A 19,703-nucleotide genomic window follows, 5' to 3' on the forward strand; every position below is an offset into this window, starting at 1 on the left:
GGTGTCTGGCCGATGGTTCTAGGACCATAGTATGCGAGTTCTACATGGGGCCGAAGTGATTCGCAGGTGGAGGCATGGGGCAGTACAATGGAGCTTCTGCTAGCCATGCTCTCCTACCTGTCAGCACAATGGGCAGCCCATTTCCCATGCACCATGCCATGCACAGTATGCAGTGCGTCTTCAAACCTCACATTTTTTGAGGGCCCACATGGGCCCCCATGTCACCCTACATACGCCCAAGCCCGCTGAAGCCACCCTTTTCTGTTCCCCCTTACCTGCTGGACCACCAAGCTTTCAAATGTGGTAAATTTTCAATGAAAAGTTGGTGGTCCGGCAGGTTGCAATAGCCATGATGGTCCTGATGCCTGGATAACATTGGCCGCTGCGGTGAAGGACCACAGCGGTCCCTGCCATATGTGGGGCCAGCGGACCGCTGGTGGTCTTATGACAGTCCCATCGCCAAACTCGTAATACAATGGTCGGACTGCTAGAGCTGGTGCAGTTGGACCACAACCACCAACATGGCAGTCCATGGAATGCCAAACTCGTAATAAGGCCCTTAATTTAGATTGAGTGCATTTGGTATTCAATTTCTAATCCAATGACGATTGCACACCCGAATTTACAATAAGTTTCCTGAATTCCATTGTTTAATGTCAGCCTCACTTATCTCATTCCGGATGCGTGTATAATTCCTCATCTTGATTCAGGCCACTTGGAGTCAAAGATCTTTATTCCAAAATGTTTCTGAATTGTAGCTGACAAAGCTTTTGTTCCCCATTGCCTGCTCTTGGTAGTTTGGGACTGTGGTCAACTCCAGAAAATGTAATTGAATGCCATTTGCTTTCAGGTACACACTCCATATCTTTGGCCATGGCATAGCTCCTGTCCTGATTGTTAAAAGTACAAATAAGTTCCAAAATGTGTTTATTAACTTAAAAGTTCTGCTATGAACATATTGTAATTGGCAGCGACAATCAAAGATGTACACTACATATCTGGTTTTGCAAATGATTTGATGTAACATGTTGCACTTTTGCCCATTTGTCTTGTAAAGAACTTGGGTGTTATAGGCAACTTTGAAGGCTTTACAGCTGTTATATTTCCAAATTACATTCTTCATCAGGCAATGTGTTTTTGATTCTGACTGGGAGAAATGATTGTGGGTAAGTTTGTCCCTCAAAGTGTTTGCTTTGTGGTGAGGTACCAGTAAAATCATACCATACTTGCATCAGACATTATGATTTCCCAACATTTTGTAATATGTACTTAATTTGATCTGCCTCTGCTAAATATTCCACAATTGATCTGATTTGTGGCTCATCTTTATTTTTGCCTTTTAGTTGAAATATTTGTTGTCTATCCAGCTTCCTCACTTTTTTCCTGCTTTTCATGCTTGCATTTCTTGGATTTGTTCTTTTTATGATACTCTGAGCCATCTCTGAACTGATTGGGTGACAAATTTCTGTCTGATTTAGTCAATGTGGATTCCCTGTGTAACATTTTTTGCATCATATTATCCTTGATATACATTTCTTTGTCCAGGAAATCCACTTGATGGGGGCCTCTGTTATAAGTGGATCTTAGTGTATGCACATTATTATTTAAGATGTTGAAATACTGTGCAAACTCTGACTCATTGCCTTCCCAATTTATAATTAGATCATCAATGAATCTCAGCCACATAATGACTTTCTCATCAAATTCATCATTACCTGAAGACCAGGCAAATTGTTGTTCCCATCAGCCTATCATTAGGTTAGCAAAACTTGGAGAGAAGGAAAAGCTCAAAGCTGTACCTTTTCGTTGTCAGTATCTTTGTTTGTTAAAACAAAAATGTTTTGTAAGCACAGTACGATGATTTCCACAAGCATCTAATTATGCTCAATGAAAGTCATATTTCTACTGCGTAGAAAATATTCACAAGCCTCTATTCCAAATACATACTCTATACTGATATACATAGGTGTCATTTCAATAGTTTCGAGTTTGTATGTTTCCTTCCAGGGAACATTTTGCAGATGCCTTTCAAGATCTTCTTTGTCCTTGAGATATGAATTTCGATTTTTACCGTCAGTAAACAGTCCCAAGAAGAAATCAATGTAATTAGACATTGTTTTAAAAGGTATTCCTCTACTTGATATTATAGGCCTGCCAGGTGGTTTTTGGGCATCTTTATGTACCTTTGGTAAAAGATAAATTGTCAACATAAGTGGATTCTCCACTGGTCCAAGTTGGCAGCCATGAGCAGATGGGTTGGAATGATAGCTATCTGGGCTAAATGTAAATTATACCACTTTTGGGACAATATGAACAAGCATTGGCAAAGCCAAAAGGTCTGGCGTTGGCTTTGTCAATGCTTGTTTAATTTTGTAATCTTTTTTGTAAAACATTTTGGGTGGTGAACTTCTCAGACCCTCAATAATATATAGAAAAATTGGTTAAAAGCAAAATATGTTTTTGATTTAAAAAATCAGGCAGTTCTATAGTAGTCCCTGGCATTGAAGAGAACTACTTTGTACATGTATGCTCTCAGTTGAATACTGTCACTAACAATGAAGTTAATCAGCAGCTAAGGTTTGCTGATCCATAGTCCATTGCTACATTCTGTATTGGGCAGAAGAAAAATGTGAATGTCATAATAATAGACCAGTGGGTGCAGATAGCAGACTGAACGCCCCTCTAAATAAGTATGTTATATAGCTCTAATTTTAGCAAAATCAAAATGTCTTTGCTATCATCAAACCTAAAAAACTGCCCAAAAAAAGTAACATAAAAATGTTTTTTATGTGAGTGTTTGAAATGACTAAACGCTGGTACAATAAGCCCAAGTGCCTGCATGTAAACCCTATATGAGAAAACCACCACACTCTAATGTATTCAAACCATGTCTTCCCAAAATGTTGACTAACCATAGGATGGTGAGATCTATAGTGACAAACAGCAAATAGGGAAGCAGAAGCCAGGTCACAAATGAGAGGTGCCTTGGTGACTTTCTTCCTCACCAGCATGCGGAAATCAATGACTTACCATCTGTTCATTTTAATATTGTTTCTTCTAAATTTGTAGAAGATATTATTTTGTATCCAGCCATATTTTCTGGCTTATGATGGTGAGTGCTGCATCTGAAACCATTGGCTGGCCATGTGCTAAGCCTGTCTTTTCTTTTTTCCCATCTATCTGTACAACCTGTACATGCATCCAACTGTAAATACACATTAAAGTTTTGTGTGATTTCCATATTTTTCCATACACTTTGTTATGTATTGTTCAAATGTCATACACAGAGTAAATTATTACTCATTTGCAACTAATGTATCCAATATATGTTATATCATATGTGATATATGTTATTATGTGTCAGATAATTGTGACAGACCCCACATGCCCATCTGCTAGCATTACTAGCCAATAGTGGCCTCTAGCTTGATTTGTGAGGGTAGGCATCAGATCAGAGTTGTTACCTTTGGTTGCAGGCACTTCTGTACATTTTACCTTACTAGTCATAGAAATATTATTCACAGTAAGATTCTCTTAAAATGCTCAATTTACATTTTTAGACATCTTACCGTAATGTTAGCTACGTGCTCAGTTAAACTATTTTCATTTTTGACACCAGCTCTAAAGCATCAAGGGACTTGCTTTATAAGAAACAAAGTATACTCTAGTTCAATTCAAACACATTGGATTTTGTGTTCCCGCTTTTCTGCTCTACTTTTATATTACTTGAAAAAAAGTGGTTCATTAGTTGGGGAGAATTTGTGTCTACCACATGTAATAAAGTCACTCTCTTGTCCATTCAACAGTTTCACTAGTTTAAATCTGAGCTCAGCCTGTAGTAACAGTGGTACAGAGCAGACAGGTTTAACTTTAAAAAAGTGTGTAAAGAAAGCATTTATCAGTACCAAATTATGAAGAAAAAGTTAATTAAAAAATGACACCAAAATGAAAAACATACAATAAGGTGAGAACCAGATATGAATTCCTAAAGCATTAAGTGAAAATAACACCAAATAGGGCAAAGCAACAATGATACTTAATAGTCTTAAGATTTGAGGCTGTCCTCTGTGGAGCACAGGTTGGATACAGCAAGTAGAGTGCCGTCACCAAGGCTTGGAAGTAGGAAAGTTATGAAAAGTTTTGAAGTCCTAATCTGAAAAGGGACTTTGAGCCTCATTACGAGTCTGGGGGTCGGAGAAGCCGACCGCCAGACTCGCAGTGAGGAGACAGTCGCTGAGCTGGTGGGCTCACCAGTGAAAACCAAGGGTTCCGCAGGTCAGCCCAGAGTAAACTGTACAGCGGCATTGGTCTTGGCTCCACATGGAGCCGAGGGAAATTCCGTTGCACAGAGGGGACCCCCAGCACCATTGGAATGTGCACTGTCTGCCATGGGCAGCTCATGGGGCCCCCTGTGGCCCCCAGCACTGGCTAACCGCCAGCCTTTCCATGACAGTCAGACTACCATGGAAAGGCTGGCAGTAAGTAGAGTTCTAATCAGTCAGGAGGTGCAGAACTAAGCACTGCTCAATCTGAGTACAACTCAGACTGCTGTTGGATCATAGGGAACCATGTTCCCGGGAGGACAGCGGTCCCTTGGCAGTCCAAACCGCCAGGGTTGTAATGTGGTAGGCGGTCTGACTGTCATAGCGAGGCTGGCGTTCTTTGGGCTGCCAGCCTTGTAATGAGGCCCTTTGTCATTTCTCTGCGGAAAAATTATTCACATAGAACAATCCTGACATTAAATCCGATACAGTGCACTGCCAGTCAGAGACATTTCGGGGGTCATTCTAAGTCTGGCGGGCGGCGGATGCCGCCCGCCAGACTTCCCCCCTCAAAATACCGCTCCGCGGTCGCAAGACCGCTGAGGGTATTTTGGCTTTTGCACTGGGCTGGCGGGCGACCGCCAAAAGGCCGCCCGCCAGCCCAGTGCAAAAACCCTTCCCACGAGGACGCCGGCTCAGAATTGAGCCGGCGGAGTGGGAAGGTGCGACGGGTGCAGTTGCACCCGTCGCAAATTTCACTGTCTGCAATGCAGACAGTGAAATTAAAAGTGGGGCCCACTTACGGGGGCCTCTGCAGTGCCCATGCCATTGGCATGGGCACTGCAGGGGCCCCCAGGGGCCCCACGACACCCCATACCGCCATCCTGTTCCTGGCTGGCGAACCGCCAGGAACAGGATGGCGGTATGGGGTGTCTGAATCCCCATGGCGGCGCAGCGAGCTGCGCCGCCATGGAGGATTCAGAACGGCAGCAGAAAACCGGCGGGAGACCGCCGGTTTTCCTCTTCTGACCGCGGCTGAACCGCCGCTGTCAGAATGCCCTGCGGGGCACCGCCAGCCTGTTGGCGGTGCTCCCGCCGACCCTGGCCCCGGCGGTCTAGTACCGCCGGGGTCAGAATCACCCCCTTCATGTTGTTCCCCTTGAAGCTCTAGAGGAAAGGTTATTAAAAAGTTCCCAAACATCTTTTTGTGCCTACACAACCACAGGAGTATACTTTCAAGACCCCAAGATCTCTCACAGGAGTCTTGAGCGACCTTAGGGTATCAGGCTGAGGGCAGCAGAAAAGTTCAGTGTAGGTCCATTTGCTACTGGTCAGCTGGCATTCTTCACATAAATATCATTAGCTTTTGTATGCTCCTGGTGCCACCCAGGGAATCAGCCTTATGATCATAGGAGATCTTTCTGTACTTGGATTTCAAGTAGCAGGAAGCCCAAGTCAGATGCCAAGTGTATCATGTTCAGTCTAGCTGATATGCTTTAGCAAGTCCAGCAGTGTTCTGAGGAAGGCTGGGTGAGGGTCTAGTGTTGTAGGATTCATTAGTCTGTGAGTGGGGGACATCTTATTACTACCCACTTTTACTCAAGTTTCTGTTTGCTTTACTGCAAGCAGGCCCAAAATGTATTGTGTCAGGGGAAAACTGAGATGATAAAGATATTCGGGCTCTGAGGCTGGGGGTGTAAGTGGGCAGTGTAGTATGGTAAGCCCAGTATTATGCCACATCTAATATTAACATATAGTGCCTCATTACCTTTGGCAGTCTGTCGACTGCCATGGCAGCAGTGGCGGTCTGACCACGGTCGGGTTGGTGGTCCGACCACCAGAATACATTTAAACTGGCCTATGCAGCAAAGATTGCCTCGGTCCAACCGGCACCACCAGGCAGTACAGACTGCCACAGTCAAGACGCTGCACAACCAGGCCAGCAGAGCCTGTGTTTCAGCAGGACACATTATGAGGTTGCACACAGCCAATGTGACCATGGCCGTCCAACCAATATGTCTCAGCAGGTGGAAACTGGAACTAAAAATGGAGACACTCACCTGCTTGTAGTCTCACACCCGGTGCTGCCATGGAGCCCATCACACATGTCCTGTCACTGCTCCTGCTCATCGACCGTAAGTACACACACTTACCTGTGTCATTACGCTCAACAACAGATTGTTGCTCCATCATCCACATGATATGGGGGTCACACTACAGGCGCCAAGTACATGTGTCATTCTGTCCTGGGTCAAAATCAAACATAAAGAAGGAAACATGCACAGTCACAATATTCCCCCTTTGGGCAGGCCTCTCACACTGCTCAGCAACACTGCACAAAAACACAAGTCTGACCATCTCAGGCACAGGGACAGTAAATGGTACACAACATTGTCTCACTCAACACCAACAACAAGCCAGTGTCACATCTACAAATACAACTCACACACTTGCATTAAACGCATGCCATAGGCTGTCATTATATTCAACTCACATATGCATGGATGTGGCATGGAACACAAACAACACTCCCAGTAAACAGCCCTGCAATGAACACACACATCACACACATTGCAGCACAAATGAAGGACAATGGCATGTACAATAGACAGAGACACAAATGTACAAAGATCACTATGCAAACAATACCGGCGCAATAGGGATGGGGCCAGCAGGAACACTCAGGGAAGGAGGCTGCACTGGGACACATATCACCTTGCAACTACCTATAAAACAACAGTTGCACAGAAATTGGCACTTCAGGTATCTTTGGGAAACAATACTAGACCCAAATGACATGCCTGTATGCACAATGTGGAAGTGCAAGTGCACATACAACTCCAGCTGCATTGGACATACCTCTGCATGAAGTAACTGCATGGTACGGACAGCTAAATTGACACATGCACAGTCAAATGCAGCACAGTTTAACACACTCCATGTCTGCACAAACAAAATTCAAGTTGACTCACATAAGATGAATAGATAATCCATATCAGGGGACAAGTCTAATACCATATATGTTTACATTGGACAAAACAAGATGAAATACTTACCATAGCAAACAGTACACAATTCTATGACACCACCATTGCATTTATACCTACATATCCATACAGTCAACATATAACCTTGTCTTGAGGGACACCAGCACTGCCCACATAGTCAGACACTGTAAACAACAGTAAATGGACCAGCAAGCAGGCTGACCACACATAACTGTAAGCATAATACACAAGTTACTCAGGAACAACATAAAGGTGGGAAAGGAATTGCAGGACAAATATGTTCCCAAAATAAACAGCTATTTGGGTTATTAATTTGAAATTCAAATAGTGGACGACTGTTGGCCAGTCCATATATTAGACCATCATAGTACAGTATTGTGCCAAGACTTAACTCCTAACTGCCAGGGAACCATCACAGGAAGGGGCATCAAATGGGCAAGCAGGCACCTCAGGAACCATCCTTGGGAAGTGGGGTTGGGTTTGGGAAGGGTGGTCTGCTTTTTTGGGAGGGTTGGACTTCTTCTTCGGGGGAGAGGTATGGGTGCTTGCAGGGGGGGGGGGCAGGGGAGACCTTGGAGGTGGAAGGGAAGGGCTGGGAATGGGTGAGGGTCTCTTAGGTTTGGGACGGGGTGGAGGGAACAGGGGAAAACACAAAAACAGACTTCGTAACACAGGATGGTCAGCAGAAGAGGCTGGAGATTGGGGGTTGAGGGAGCAGTTGTCTTCTGCGTTAGTGTGGATGTTGTGGGAGAGTGCTTCTGGGAGGTATGCTTCTGTTTGGTTGGTGTTTGTTGGGTGGGTGAGTGAGTGTTTGTGTCTTGGGGATCTGGGAGGTGGAAGCGCTGGGGGATGGAGTGGTGGATGTGTGTGTGTGTGCCTGTTGGAGTGGTGACTGCAGGTATGCTGGATATGGTGGATGTCTGTGTGTCTGTTAATTTGGTATGTGCGGGTACGGTGCTTGTGGTGGATGCCTGGAGGTCTGTTGGGGTAGTGACTTTGAGCATGATGAGTGTGGTTGGTGTGTCACTGGCTGTTGCTGTGGAGCCTGAGAGTAAGCTTGACGTGGTGTGTTTAATGCTAGGGATGGAGGTGTCTGGGAAAGTGGTGATTGTTGTTGTATTTGTTGTTTGCTTGTGTGCTGGTATGTTTTGTGGTGCTTGTGTCTGTGTGTTGCTCTTGTGTGTTGAGGTGGATGTGCACAGATCGGTTTGTAAGCTTTGGTTAGGTAGGGTAATGGGGGATAGGGATTGGGAAGATGGAGGTAGAGGGTTGGAACTTAAGGTGAGGGATGACTGGTGCCGTCAGTGTGGAGGCCAGAGCCTGAGAAGATCTCTGTAGGTCAGCCTTTGCAAAATGAATGCCTTCCAGGAAGTTCAGTTGAGTTGCCAGTCCCAGGTTGGCATTCACAATGGCTGATTGAGCCACAGAGATGTTCCTCAGGAGGTCAATAGCTTCCTTACTGAGGTCAGCAGGGGCAACAGGGGCTGAGGCGGAGGAGCTTGTGGGAAAGGAGACACACACTCTCTTGGGTGAACAAGCACAGCCACTAGGGTGGGGAGCAACAGGGAGGGCACTGATAGAACGTGAGTGTCAGACAAAGATGGTACAGGGGATGCACCGATGGGTCTGCCACCACTAGGGAGTGTCCACTAGAGGAAGAATCTGATGATGAGGACAATGTTTTGGTCTCCCCCGGGGCACTCCCTTCACCCTCTAGGCCTCTGGGTCCCTCTGTGTCGGTGGTTTCTTGATCCGAGGTCCATGGTCAGATGCCTCCCCACTTGGCTGCTCCCTGTCTCCTTTGCTTCCCCAGGCTGATGCTGCAAATACAAAGAGAAATAGAGTCATCAAATGTCCATGATCACACTTCAACAGCTCTGATTAGTAAACATTACCAGGATATCAAGTAGGCCCCAACAACAAACTCCACCAACGTGCCCAATACATGTGCCATGCCATATGCATGCATGCCATATGAACTGTCAACAGTTGCCCACAGGAAATTCAGGTTTTCAGACAACTATAATCGGATGGCTGAAGCTGTGCAATCACATTGACCATTCAACAAGTAGGAGACCCCATGGCCCTCAAAGCAGTCCCCAGCTACCTGTTGGCATACAAAAGAAGGCCAATGCCAAATGCATTTCCACAAATCCCACACAAGGTCATGCACACATATCTTTGCCACCTACATGATGACCCAACAATAAGAAATGATGCTCAGAAATCCTGCCATGTTGATGACAAAGGTACAATAGTTTGGAGAAGGTGAAATGGAAATACTCATGTCATACAGGAAGCAGTTCCACTATGCACAAGTCACCAAGTAATATTTGTCCCAAAAGAGTCATGAAGGTAGTATTAATGCTGCCCAGATAGCCACACATGTGGCATGGAAATGGACACTGTAGACATGTGCAATTTGTCATGGAAAGATGTTCCTAAAATCCACAACATAATGGGTCAGCAATCCCCAGGGTAATGACACAATGGCCCTCATTACAACAGCAAATTGTAACTGCCATGCGGCCACCAAGGCAGCCGCACTCGCACGGTGCCCATTATAACATCCCCGCTGGGCCGGCGGGCGGAAGCAGAGTTTCCGCCCGCCAGCCCAGTGGGGATGTGTGCCACAACATGGGAGCCGGCGGTGTTGCGGCCGTGCGACGTGTGCAGTTGCACCCGTCGTGCTTTTCACTGTCTGCTGTGCAAACAGTGAAAAGCTGTGTGGGGCTGTGCCGGGGGCCCCTGCACTGCCCATGCCAGGGGCCCTGCAACTCCTCTTTCCGCCATCCTTTCCATGGCGGTTCCTACTGGCGAGAAGGGGACTCGTAATGGGGGATTACAACTGCCGGGACCAACGTGGCAGAAAACCGCCGGTCCCGGCGGTGCGACCGTGGCGCTTCTGTTGCAGTCATAATCCGCGAGTTTGCACCGCCAGCCTGTTGGCGCTGCAACCTCCAAAACAGCCCTGGCGGTCCTTGACCGCCAGGGTTGTAATGAGGGCCATAATGTCTGGCACCGCTTACAATGACATAGTGTGAGTGCATCATTGGATGCCATTAATACCTTGGATGTTGGAGAGGCCCAGAGATTTGCAAGTTCTTCTAGAAGGCCCTCAACATGTTGCTCACTTGGAAGCTACATCATTGTCTCCATTATGGTCATGCAGACCCAGATGTTTTCTCTGGATGAATGGTTGAACCCAAACACAAGTGATTTCAGCATAACTGCAAGTCCCTCCATTTGCTGGTCAACAGTCAGTTCACAAACCATACCCGTTACATGTGTGCAGGGAACTTTTGTACATGATGCCACATCAAGGGCAGAGATATTCACATTGTGGCTCTAAACTCAAGGCCTACTTGTAATGTCCCTCATTGCTGCTGCAGTTGTACATGCCAAATGACATGCTATGATGGGTGAGGGTATGTGTCAGCCAATAATCAGTGGTGATACACTCCTGTATCTGGCGCAACATGAAATGTACCCCCATTGTAAATGTCCTAGTGCACACACAGTTTGCCATGCACATATATGTGAGGGAATACAGACATCATCCATTCCACATATGAGGACCATGCATGAAACAGCAGCTTACAAATGTTTTTCAAAAGAGAAGGGGACAGATGCTGACATGTAGGCACAAGGAATGTTGGCAACAGTGATGACACATAAATCACGTCAATGGACATTCCCCACTTACCAAGGGAAAGTATTGTCCTATAGCTACACCCAAAGTACAGTGTAAGCTCTGTCACATGTATGTTGGCCTTCTTCACATTACAGACTGCAGTAAGGCACTTGCACCCGCCATATGCTTAAGACAAGTGGCATCTGGATGGCACATGCCTATATGCGCATTTACCCAGACACATGGCTGAGGACAGTGATCCATTGCTTATTTACCTTTTACCTGTAAAGTTTAGGAGTAGTGGTCTGCTGCATAGAAATTTCACACACCACAACAACATTCAGTAGTTGTTTGATCAAAGTACATAGCCATATGTTGTCCCTGCAACGTTTGTGGAGTCTACCCATTTGTGTCTCAGGTCCCTGGACCAATAGGCAAGGCAGATCAGTAGCAGAATATGACATGTCTACACAAACAATCACTCATCTACTGTGTGACACATGGCTCATTTCTAATTGTCAGAGGGAGTTGTCAGAACTTAACTCACTCACTTGGCAATGTGATAGGCAGGAATATGCCCTGTACTCACCCCCTTGTGGCTGCTGTGCTGCCCTCAAACGCCCATCAAACTCAAGATTAGCCATCGCCAGAATGCAGGCCATTGGGGGGCTCATGGTCCATTGGGCTCCCCACCCACATTGGGAGGACATCCCCAGCTAGACCGGAGGCCCAGCATCTCAAATTCTCCCAGCTTTTCCTGTAGTGGGCGCCCCACCAGCAGTGGACCCCCAGGTTCCGCAGCTTCCGGGCGATGGCACTCTATAATCCCTCCTTTTGATGGGCGTTGATGTGCATGGATACAAAAGATCATAATCACAAGTTTCAACACAAATTGTTGAATCACATACATGTCAGTAACATCAAGCTAGGACTTACTCCCCAAGTGTGACACATACAGGCCAAAGTACAGGGACATGACCACAGACATATATTTTTCCATCTTCAGACTAACACACTAACCTGCTCAGGCCCTACAATGAATAAGCAAGCTCACTGACATCATGCAGCCCATGCTCTAGCAACCTGACTATGATGTGAGCCACTATGAAAAATATCACAACTATGTGGCTTTCGAAGGGTAACACCTTAGGCATGAATGGACCAACACATTCACACTCTGTGAGAGTAACTCTGCATTAAGTCCCTATAGGCAACTGCCAGAATACACACTCAAACATTACACATGAGAAAAAATGAAGGGACTGGCATAGTGGGTACAGAAAGTGTCTTCCTTGTCCCTGTGTGGACAAGTGCCATAACAAATGTCACTTCAGTGGGTGGGGTTCTGTGCTAAGTACCTGTCCCACAGAAACAATGTCATGCATTATACAGTTTCTGCTATGTGGCCAAGCTACAGAGTCACAAATTATGGCCTCCCAGAAATTACCATACTGTCTGCACTGTGGGACTGTCATTTGTGCATTACGCATGTACAGGACAAATATGAACTATGGGAAGGTGACAGCAGGGCTGTGGGAGTAAGGGACCTGTCATGAGTCAAAAATGCACATTGACAATGATGCTAAAAGCACATATGGCTTAGATTAATAACGTGGCTCTGTATCCATTCCTAATCTAATAAAAGGAATGAGACATTCTGGGCAGGATTTACCACCAGAGCCTCATATTGGCCACATGGCAGGATTTGCTGGGGTACAGGGATTGGGTACAGTACCACAGTTGCAAAGCAACAGTAACTCTAGCCCAGCCTAAGCTAGGACCCATACTGAGAGATACATGTTACAGGCCCTGGTCTCTGCAGGTTGAGCTGACAGAACCTACATAACACTCCATTCTCATCACTTCCAGGCATGACTGTACATCATGTAGTCAACAGGTATTTGGCATGTGGTGTGTGTGGCAACCTGAAGGGAAGAGTGGGTCATGATATGCCTTCCAAACAACAGTTTAGCAAGGGCAGATGTGTTAAGAAATCTATGTGGAACTATACACATTGCTTACATTACTCTCAACTGACTCATGCAACATGCATACTCAGCTCATGGTATCATGCACATGCATGTTGTCTGACAATCATGACGGGAGAGATGCCAGTGGATGGCAGTAATGTCTCCTCACCTATTTATGTACATCCAACACAAGGAGGATCTAGGACCCCAAAAACCTTGCTCAACACAATGTGACTGAACTATACATATGACACTGGTTTTAGGCTATGGGTCAGGGGATCCGGTAGTTTTTAAAACAGGGCAGGGGAGGCTTTAGGGTTCAGAGTCGGGGTTTGAGGGTAGTTTTTAGGACAGGGTGAGGTAAGTTTTATGGTTCAGGTTGTGATAGGTTTTAGGATTCAGAATAGGATCAGGGTAGTTTTTAGGACACGGTGGGGTAGGTTTTAGGTTTCAGGATGGGGTGGGGAGTTGGGGTAGCTTTTAGGACAATGCTGGGTAGGTTTTAGGATGTAGAGTGGGACGAGGGGTCAGGGTAGGTTTTAGGACAGGGCAGGGTAGGTTTAGGGTTCAGGGCACTGGGTTGGGGTAGTTTTTAGGACAGTGCAGGGTAGGTTTTAGGGTTAAGGGCGGGAGGGGGGTTGGGGTTGTTATTAGAATAGTACAGAGTAGGTTTTAGGGTACAGGGTGGGGGCATCAGGTAGTTTATAGGACAGTGTGGGTAGGTTTTAGGGCTCAGGGCAATGGCTAGTTCTTAGGACAGGGTGGGATAGGTTTTATTGCTCAGGGTGGGGGTGAGAGGCAGGGTAGTTTTTAGGACAGGGCAGGGTTACGTTTAGGGCTCAGGGAGGGGGTTTAGGTTAGGGCTCAGGGCAGGGGATGGAAGGGACTGTATAGTATCATGAGTAAGGGGGTAGGGTGGGGGACAATTTACCATGCATGTTCCTTTACCAAACCTTGCTTTTACAATGAAATTAGTTGTAAAGGAATGAATGGCAAAGATGCAGTCATTGTTGAGAGCACGCTGTGAAGGCATGCGTAATGTACGCATGCATTGATCTATCATACCTCCCAGCTCAGGTAGTGGAGGTGTTGCTGGCAGTAGTGTTAGGAGTCAAGTGCATGAATCTGCAGAACATGGCAGTCCCATCCACCACACAATGCGGTCATCACCACCGGCGACACAGCCATTGGCCTGCAACATTAGCCTATGGCTCTGTCCACCGTGGTTGCAACTGCCTACTGCTGTATAGCCTACCGCTATGATGACTTCCACCATTGGTCGCGGGCGATTCCTAATGTCCAGTGGAGTAGGTCAGGCAGCTGCCATTTTGGATGTCTGAAATGCTGGATTGTGCTTAATAAACTATATCACACCTCCGAAAACGTTTTTTTAGCTCACAAATATGCTTATCCTGTCTTGTCATGTAGGTCCTACTACTCAAACACCATTGTAGCATGTTGCAGGGCACAGATGGCATTTTACAGTGGGGCACAGTCTACCCCTCCAGCAGTCATTTTGGTTGTAGGGATCTCCAGTCACATTTTGAGGGGCAATTATGTTGCACATCTTTGAGCTTGGTCCAGATACATGTTATAGCCACACATGTGGAAAACCACGGGGCTCACATGTGACCCTTGTATTCTTTGCAGCTGTGATGTATCCGGGTTGCCATGTCTATCCCTTCTGAAATGTCTTGTCACTTAATATCATTGACATGCATCATGTATGCTGCTGTGGACACAATGACTAATGTTAGAAATCATGTCTTGTCATACATAGGTGTCCAGAGAGAGGGAGGCTGCGACAACCTCATGTCTACCATCTACTGTCAGACATTCAGACCATGGAGGAACACCACATTATCCTCATTAACAATCTGAATAGGTAAATAATAGTGTACTTATGTCATCAGTTGGAGCCAGAGCTGATGCCAGAAATTAGTTATCCAACTAGCAAACTGCCAATTGCCCAGTTCATGTCAGCATTGCACGTCTTGGCCACAGGGTCCTTTCAACATACAGTGGCCCTATCAGCTGGCATGTCCCAACATATGTTCAGTCTGGTGTTAAAGGATGTCCTCTCAGCAATGTTGAAACACCTGGACAGCTACATCTGGTTTCCCCAACATCAGTATTTAGACCATGTGAAGGCTGACTTTTATGGTTTTACATGCCTCCCACATGTGATGGGGGCCACTGGTGGCACACATGTTGGCTTGGTCCCACCACAGGCCAAGTATTAGATACCACAACAGAAAGAACTTCCATTCCATCAACATCCAAGTTGTCTGTTTGGTGTTACCTTTCACAGGTATGTACCCATTATCTGGGTTCAGCCTATGATTCCTTCATAATGCAGAACAACACCATATCCCAGCTGATTCCACAAATGTGCCCAGAGAGGGCCTGGCTGGTTGGTAAGTCACATCTGTCCTGTTTGTGTGTGTGCAACATCTAGTGCTGTAATCATGAAGCGAGTGACTCACTGTTGCACATATGTCCCATTCCTAAACAGGAGACTCAACATATCCAAATTGTCCTTGTTTGTTGACGCCAGTGAGGAATCCAACTACACCAGGGGAGGTCTGCTTCAATGAGGCCCATAGTCGAACACAGTTGATAGTGGGGCAGACTTTTGGGCTCTTGAAGGACAAATTTTGGTGTCTGGAATGGACAGGTGGAACCCTTCTCTACTGACCCAGGAAAAGTGTGTCAGATTACTGTGGCATGCTGCATACTCCTCAACATTCACCCTGCGGAGGAATATCACATATATCCCAGATTAGGGGAGCGTGCAGTACCACCGTGTGAGACATGAAATGCCAAGTGAGGATGACAGCGGTGAAGAGGAAGAAGCTGACTTGCAGGAAGATCTCATCAATAGCTACTTTTCATTAACATAAGTGTGTCATGTGATGTAATGACTGGGTCTGTATAATGAACTGTAGTTGTGAGGATGTGTGGGGTTGTGTTTTGGCAACAACTAGGGAGTTGATAGCAATATTCAGCTAAAAGGCATGCACTCTTCACATGAGCTAAACACTACTCTTGTATGATTTGAATATTGCTGTAGATGTGTTTCATCATTGCAGGCCACAGCACTTGTGCCACAAGCCAAGATATGTTTGTGTCATACCACCAGATGCATGGTCATTTGATAATGATGGCCCAGTGATCAGGGACTGTTGGAGTGCCTTCTGGTTTATGTGATGTTGGATTTCATTTGTGTGGTATGTGATAAGGCTCAAGCTTGTGACACCATCCACTTTTCTTTTTGCCTATTCTGTAAGACAGTGTCTGACAAGGCCCTTTCTTTCGGTGATCTGGAGGGCAGTATGTTGCTAAGTGTACCTTGACACAATATGAGCCAGCCATTCTTGACCATGACTGTCCAGACATTTCAAAAGACTATGGCCTTAATTATTACATTGGTGGTACTTACTGCCTACTGCCGCGGTGATGGCCACAAACATACCACCACCGCGACTACCATCCGTCTGCCATATTATGAGCACTACCTGACTTCCACCACAATAAGGGCGGAAATCCAGTGTCATGGTGGTGGACAGTGGCAAGCACCGTCACGCAAGTTGAACACTGCCAGCCATATTTTGTCCAGTAATAAGGCCTGGCGGCGTTCTGCTGGCGGGGCACTGCTGGCAGTAGCAGCTCCCCTTACCGTTCCCTGCCAGAAGACCTCCTCAACCAAGGTAAGTTGGGCTACCAACAGGGGAGAGGGGTGCTGTGTGTGTGTGTCTGAGTGTGTGCATGAATGATCTGTGTGTGTGTGAATGAGTCTGTGTGTGTTGTGTTGGTTGCATGGGTGTATGTGTGTGAGTGAATGTGGGTAAGAACTGTTAAGTGAGTGCATGTCTGCATGTCAGTGTGATTGTGTGTAGGAATGTGTGTGAGTATGTCTGGAAGTATGCATGAATGAATGTGTGTCTGTCAGTGTGTGAATAAGTGCGTGTACGTCTAAGTGAATGGGTGTATGCCTGGTGCGTGTGGGTGTCTGTATGCGTGTATGTGGGGAGAGAGTGTGTGGGGTCCTGTGACTGTAGGGGGGTGGACGGAGGGGGGTGATGTATGTGTATGTTGCTGTGGGGGGTGGGGTCAGTTGTATGGTGTGTGCTTGTATAGGGGTGAGTGAGTGGATTGGAGGGGGGTGGGGGTGAGTCTGGATGGAAGGGGTGGGGGGCGTCAGGTGAGTGTTGGGGTGGGGGGCTGCCTACCGGTGACAGGGATGCCACACAAACCATGGTAGTAGGCCAGCTCATAATGCCATGGGCAGTACTATGTCGGCCGCCGGGCTGGAGATAGATATTTCTGGCCTGTTGGCTCATACCGCCATGGCAGTATGAGTGGAGAAGTGGGGGGTTGGTTGCAGTGAACCTGTCAATCTCATAATGTGGTGTTACATACCGCCAGCCTGTTGGCGGTGATACCGCTGGCCCACAGCATCCTTTCCACTCACCCTACCCACACAGGTGTGTGCACTTGCCACACAGTGCCCCCTCCCACTAGTTCAAGGACCATCATTGTCAGATCTGTTGTGCTGCAACTCAGGATCCTGGACTGGGGGCACAAGATGGTTGTCACTGTCCTAGGGACACAGGTTGGGGGGTGAAGGGCTGCCTGTGATGTGAAGGCAACCAGGGTGGGAGGTGATGTGGTGGCTACAGTGAGACTCACTGTTGGTGTCTGACCAGGTTGTCTAGATGGGCCAGAACTCTCCTCCAGGTCCAGACGTCCAGGAGTATCATTGTCACTGAGGGCTTCATTTATGGTGGTAGTGGCAGTCTCTTCTGTGGTCTCTGTGTGTATAGTGGCAGCTCGACCTGTTGATGTGAAACATACAATGTTACTGGTTGTATTGTAAGATCTACCTCCAAAAGTTTACAGTGACATTTCGCAAAGACCTTGAACAGTTGATTTGTAGGTTATCCTATGGTGACTGGTACCAATGCCATTGGCTGTATTTACCTGACATTTATGAAGCATGACAATTCCATTTAAGTCAAGCAGCTGCTGAAAAGTGCAGCTCAATAGCTCTTGGGAGGATGGCCTGTGAATGCCATTTTGCAACAGTGTAGGGAAAACAGTGGCTGGGAAGGATATTTCTTTGGCCATTTTATGGGCTAGTTGATTGTTTTGCAAGCAGACCCTGGACTTTGTTGTACATGTGATTGGAGTCGTCATGTGGTCAGTGCATTGTGAATGTGTCTATTGCTGATACCATTCTGGTGATGCATCTTGAGGCCTTTGTGATCATTGTTTTGCACACTAGGTAAGGTGTCCTTCTTGTCCTCAATAGTTTCCTCTTGAGTTAGCTGGTCAAGATGGAGCTAGGTGGCCAGATACATCTCAGAGTTAAGCATGATCTGTATCTTGGCCACTCCTAGGTGAGTAAACTTCATTTGAGGGTTAGCAGGCAAGGGTATTTGGACAAGTCACCACAGGGGTGTTTTCTTCAGTTACTGAAACAGTGCTTCCTGGGAATTGCACCCATGTCACTCTGCATACTACACACCTGACAAATGGTATCCTCCCTGGTGAGTGAACTTCAATTGAGATGTATTAAATAGATGGAATTGGGCAAGTCAACATTGTTTTTGAGTTCGGAGTTAGGGACAAAGGACCTGTTGTGTTTTGCATTCCACTCACTCCCTCCACTTCCCCCACCACACAAACATTATCCTCCCAGATGAGTATACATCATTTGTGAGTTAAGACACAGGGGTATTTTGGCATGTCCTGTCCTTAGCGGGCATGTCACCCCATCCACTTCATACACTTGATAACTGTAATCCCCACAGGTGGATACGCTTCATTTGTGAGTTCATAAAGAAGGGTATTTGGAGGACTGATCACTGGACTGTTGTTTGGAGTTAATGAAACAGTGCCTCCTGAGAGTTGTAGTCAGATCACCCCCTCTACTGCACACACTAAACAAATGTTATCCTCCCAGGTGAGTACACTTCAATTTAGAGTTACCAAACAAGGGTATTTGGACAAGAGGGCACCAGTCTGGTGTTTTGATTTAGAGAAACAGTGTCCCCTGGGAGTTGCAGTCAGGTCATTCAATCTAGTTCACACACTTTTACAATGTTCTTCCTCCAGGTGAATAGACTTCATTTGTGAGTTGACAAACAGGGGTATATTGGTAAGTGACCAATGTGCTGGTGGTTTGGAGTTACAGAAACAGGGCCTCCTGGCATTAGCAGTCATGTCCTTCTCTCTAGTACATACACTATACAAATGTTGTTCTCTCAGATGAGTAAACTTAATGTGCGAGTTACCACACAGGGGTATTTGGAGAAGAGGACACTGTGCTGGCTGAGTGAATTAACAGTAACAGTGCCTCCTGGCCTTAGCAGTCATGTAACTCACTGTACTACACACGCTATACAAATGTTATCCCCCCAGGTGAGTATACGTCATTTTTGAGATGACAAACAGGTGTAGATGGGCAAGTGACCACTGTGCTGGTGTTTGGTGTTACAACTACAGGGCCTGCTGAGAGTTGCAGTCATGTCACTCGCTCTAGAACACACGCTATACAAATGTTATCCTCTCAGGTGAGTATGCTTCAATTGGGAGTTAACAAACAAGAGTATTTGAAAGAGGAAACACTGGTCTGGTGTTTAGAGTTGTAGAACAGTGCCTGCTGGGAGTTATTGTCATGTAACTCTCTGTAGTACACACACTCTACACAAATGTTCTTCCCCCAGATGAGTACACTTCAACTGTGAGTTGCAAGCAGGTGTCTTTGGGCTGGTGGGCACTGGACTGGTGAGTGGAGTGACAGTAAAGGTGGCAAAAGCTGAGC

The sequence above is a fragment of the Pleurodeles waltl genome, chromosome 1_1, assembly GCF_031143425.1.
Source record: "Pleurodeles waltl isolate 20211129_DDA chromosome 1_1, aPleWal1.hap1.20221129, whole genome shotgun sequence".
NCBI lineage: Eukaryota > Metazoa > Chordata > Amphibia > Caudata > Salamandridae > Pleurodeles > Pleurodeles waltl.